Source organism: Crocodylus porosus, unplaced genomic scaffold (assembly GCF_001723895.1).
Source record: "Crocodylus porosus isolate Cpor-Errol unplaced genomic scaffold, CroPor_comp1, whole genome shotgun sequence".
NCBI lineage: Eukaryota > Metazoa > Chordata > Crocodylia > Crocodylidae > Crocodylus > Crocodylus porosus.
The window spans coordinates 15953960-15959375 of NW_017728920.1; positions in this window are offsets into that span (position 1 = coordinate 15953960).

Below are 5416 nucleotides of genomic sequence, written 5' to 3' on the forward strand. Positions count from 1 at the left end.
TGCACATCAGAGTCAGAACCGGGATTAGAGACAAAAACAGCCCTCACTTCTCATAAATATCTGCTCAGTGGCTTAAAATGTTTAGTGCAAAAGCTCTGAAATATCCCTTCTTCCCTTTGAGATCATTTGAATTGCCAAACCTAATCACAATTTCCAAACCCAGCCTCCAACTCCTAACAGCATGTAATGAGCCTCACAGCTCATTATTTCACTTCAAAGTCATTGGTTTGTTAGGTTAAGTCCCATTCCCCTCCCCCCAAAAGGTTGTTCAGTGATGTGATGCTCCAAAAATAATCATACAGTTCATGCTATGTAGAATCAGCTACTATTTCTGCATTTTCAAACAGGAACTCGTCAGTCACAATGATTTGCAGTTTTGGTACAACTTGTTCAGAAATGTGCATGTTCTCTCAAACTGTGGCTCTCCTAATATACAACAGAAATGGGGATATATAATATCCATACACATACAATCTCTTTCTGTAGCACAATGGGTATACATGCAGGAGGAAGACAGACATAGAAGTTTTCGCCCACTGAACTGACAATTATGCTTTTCTGTGGGGAATCAAATTCATAGGGTTCCTGAAATGTATTCCCTAACCCCAGTCTTGTAAAACCATGAGGAATAATAAGGAAAGCACTAGTGAGGAAAGATGCAGAGGCAAATGACAATATTTTAGGTCTGCAACTCAGGACTTGTCATTTCCATTAATATGACCATTAGAAGAAAAGGGAAGGTAAAAAGCACTTAGTGGTTTGGAAAGGTAACTGCTATTTATATAACAGTTACTATAGGTTACACAGTTTAAGGCAGAGTCTGAAAAACAGCATGTCAGTCTTGAAAGCGACAGAACACCTGTCTTTCATACTAAAGCAAATCAGGCTGAAGTGTGCTCAGCAACTGGAAGAATGGGGCCCTGGGTAGGCCTGAACACACTATCTGATCAAAGCTATGACAAGATGAAAAAACAGAACTCCTCCTAATTTTATTATTTCATTACTCCATTCCATGTGTCCTCTATCTGAGAAATAGTGTTGGTATCCCAGGGTTGTACCTGTACCATGGTATATGCTCAGCTCAATGGATAATAATGTTATAATAGTTCATACCTTTTGAGTCCCAATGGATCCACTTCTGGATTCAAGGTAGTTTATAGAACCTGTCCCCTTCTACCACTGTGCAGGAGGCTGCCAGCAGTCCACTTTAGGGGAGAGCTTATTCAAGCGATTCCCTAACTTAGTTAACTCAGAGATTTGTTGACTGCTATGATATGGCCCACTGACAAGGCCTGCCAAGAGCTCCAAGAAACAAGGCATATAGCTGAAAATATTCCTGGTAGATGTGGTGCTGTGAACACATGGGCTAGGGGCAGACATTCAAAAAGCCTGAGCCTGAATTGATTCAATCTTTGCAGGTTAGTCTAACCTGGCTAGGCTAAACCAGTTTGTAACCATATAGACATCTCCTCTGAACTGCAAAAATGCAGGCACATGCTTGCAGTGGCTCAGGCTAGAAGCCAAGGGGTGCTACAGCAGCCCTCCCTTCCCTTCCATAGTGCTAAGCTGAGGGGGGCATGGCCAGGCCCAGCCAAGATGCTCTGATTAGGGAGGGGTTCACCCCCTCTCCTGACCAGCCCAGCAGGGAATTGGTAACACAGTGTTTATCACCCCATTAAGAAAACAACAGAGGGACATTACCAGCTACCTGTTGATTCTGCCTTTGTCCCGTCTGTCACAGCATGGACCATAGCCAGCATGTGGTCTGCTAGTTAATGTGAAAAGGTGTCTTCGTAAGGCAGAGGGGATGGGGAATCCCTGCTTAGAGGGGAGATAGGGAGCAGAAGCCTGGCAGATGCCCGCAAGTTTCTGTCGGAGCTCCAGTCAGGGAGCAGAGGGGAGGAGACAGCCCTGCTGTGGAGCAGAGCCCTGCCCAGCCCAGCCCAGAGAGTGTGCTGGGATGCTGGGGGAGTCTGGTTTAACTTAAACCAGCAAGGGGTCTGGGACAGACATTGCATAAATTGGTTTGTGCCAAATCAGTTAAGTCTAATGCTACATTTAACCAGGTTTATCTCAAACTGGTTTCAGCCATTTTCAAACTGGTTTATATGCACTGAACATCTGTTCTGTTACAGGTTTAAATCAGTTTTTGATCACTTAAATTCGTTTATGTGCAATGTCTGTCCCTAGCCATAAGAGCTGTGTTCAAGTTTTTACTCTGGCTTCTATGTCAGATCATTAGATAATCAGATAGCCAATAATGTACCAGTGATACCCTAATCAGACAGACAAACAAGATCAGAGAGATCAAGGTAATCCAGGATCCTGGACACACTCTGCATGGAGCCCTTGGCAGTACTGCCCTTACATTGTTCCTCCTCAACTCTGGCTTTGCTTCTGCTTATGCTGGAGACAGCAGAGGTTCCCATACACATGAGCTGCCACCTGGGACACAGGGGCTACGTCTACACAAGATGCTGATTGCGCAGTAGTTTGTTACTACTGCACAGTCAGTGTCATCTAAGAGTTGTTCAGCAACGTTACTGTGCAGTAACTCTGATTACTGGGCAGTCAGCATCTCATGTAGCTGTGGCCAGGGAGTGGCTATTTGAGACCAGTGGTCTAGTCTAGTTTCCTCAAAGGAAGATGTAAGAGATTTGGCAGAAGGCAGTTGGAGAAGAACCTGTCCTTGGCAGAGTTCCTAACCCAATTAGTTAGAAGCTGAAGCTATAAACCTTGAGTATTTATATCTTGAAATTCATTCTAGTTCTTACTGCTATTATTTTGGATGCTATTCTTAGCTATATAAATGACCTTTTTCTGGAGTCCCTCAGTTACAAGGTTGTCTTGTTTGTGAAGATAAAGAACTCCCTCTTTCTGATCTATTCTACCCTTCCTTTGTGGAGGATGGGACCATCAGAGAGATGGGAGGAGGAGGTCCTCCCTATTGTGCACAGTACTCTATTTGAGACCTCTGCTGAGGGAGTGATGATCTTCCTCCAGAATTTTCTGCTGGAGTCAGGGGTGATGCATAGTGGGTGCATGTGGGTGCACGTGGACCCCCTGAGCATGATGCTGCACACCCTGCAAAAAGATGCTGCTGACACTGTCAGTGGCACCTGCGGGTGCTCACTGCTTGCCACCCTGCAGCGAACACCACCAGAAGCATTTGCACGCAGTCCACAATCACTGCTGGCCACTGCTGCCACCTGCAGGTGGTCTTCAACCCCTGGTTGATGCCGCCACCCCTCCCCCTCCGGGGGATCTGCGAGTGCTCCATGCTTTACACCACTGGACTTCTGCGGCTGCCACCAGGTTCCCACTGCTGCCAGCACAGCTGTGCCCCCACAGCTGCCAGGGGCATGCACCCTTCATGCCTGGAGTGGTGTTGGTGAAGGCTTCTTCTGAGCAGTCAGTCTCAGAGATAGCATCCCGAGAAAGGCTGGTTTATAAAAAGTTTTCTAAGTGATTTAACTTTATTAGTTTCTAAATTAATATAGTTAAATTGGGGAGACCTTCTCTGGGGACAATTATAATGATATAAAAATGCTTATATTGCTATAGCTTGTTTTAGTAAATGGGATTAGAAACAGGTATAATTAAACTGATAGAAATACTGTGTGCGCACAAATGCTAAGCTGGATAGGAAAGTTCACAACTCTGAAATATTGTCTTAGGCTGTCTTCAGGAAGAAACCATGGACTCGATTACATTTGGGACACTTATTTGAAAGGGACACTGTACAGCTCCTTCATTAGCAGGGTCAGCACAGTTTGAACCTGATTAAACCACATTACTTTCAAAAGACTTAGTTCTGTGACTAAGTTCTGTGGCATTTCAAAGCCATAATGTATAAGCAGGTTTGAATTGGATGATGCACATTCTGACCTCCTTGGGGACCATGAGCTATCCTCTAAAAGTACTGTAAATGAACATTTTGGCAGATCACTGAATACTACAAGGGAAGCAAAGTCACCAATAAATGATAACTATTTACAAACCTAGGTTTTAGTCTGTGGATCTGGCTGGAAGCATGACTTTATTTATGTTGCAGAAACATACGGCCTATGTTTGGCCAATGATCCTCCCTTCTCTGGTAGTCCTGAAAAATTTTGTTATATTAATTTAATTTATTCTGCCCTCAGAACATTCAGGTCCAGAGCTGATTGTATCTATGTACCTAATTAGGGTGACCATATGTCCCAGATTGGCCAGTACATTCCCAGATTACATAGAACGTAGAGACCTCAGACATGACATCTTAGGTAGGATGACCATGTTTGCCTGCCTTGCTCCCACACAGTGGTAGTGATGCCTGCCTGCCTGCCTGCCCAGCTGCCTCACACACCATGCTGCTCCACCTCTCCACCAGACTCCAGCCCAAGACTTTTGACTAACCAGCCAAGACAGGCTGATGGAATCCAGGAGTGTCCCAGCCGAATGGGGAAGTATGGTCTAATTCAATGGAGGCTAGACACCAGCATACCTCTGAAGATCTGGTTCTTATGGACCTGTTCTGAAATGTGCTTGATAATCTTCCAAACTAAGAGTAGCATTAACTACAGCAGCTTTATAGCTGTGCTCAGAGACAATTGTCCCAGTAGATAATTTTATATTTCCCTGATGGATTACCCCAAATAACAGAATTGCCTCATATGAGGCTGTCATAATGAGAGGACTGCTTGTGATAGCATAATATTAGGGACAGTACAATGTTGCCTGTAACCAGTAAAGCTATTAGAGGCTTGTTTTGCCTGTGCCCCATTTGCAAATTATTATCCCATTAGGAAGCAGTGATATCTTTATGCTTTCCATAGCAGATAATTAGGGTAAATATATACTCTGGCTTAAAGTGAAACCTCTTTTAAGGGACCACAAAAAGGAAAGATTAAAATTTAAATGATTTCAAAGATTTCATAGACATTAGGGCTGGAAAGGACCTTAGACGATCATCGAGTCCAGCCCCCCGCCCAAAGGGCAGGAAGTCAGCTGGGGTCATAGGATCCCAGCAAGATAAGCATTCAATTTGCTCTTGAAGGTGTTCATTGTAGGTGCTTGAACCACCTCCAATGGCATGCTGTTCCAGACCTTGGGGGCTTGGACAGTAAAGAACTTCTTCCTTATGTCCAGCCTGAAACGGTCTTGTAGTAGTTTATAACTGTTTGAGCTCGTCATCCCTTGGGGTGCTCTGGTGAACAAACGTTCCCCCAGATCCTGGTGGTCACCCCTGATAAACTTATAGGTGGCCACCAGATCACCCCTGAGCCTGCGCCTTTCCAGGCTAAAGAGCCCCATGGCTTTCATGTGAGGTCTGCTTTCCTGACCTTTGATCATGTGCGTGGCTCTTCTCTGGACTCTCTCAAGCTTCTCCACATCCTTTTTGAATTGTGGAGCCCAAAACTGGACACAATACTCC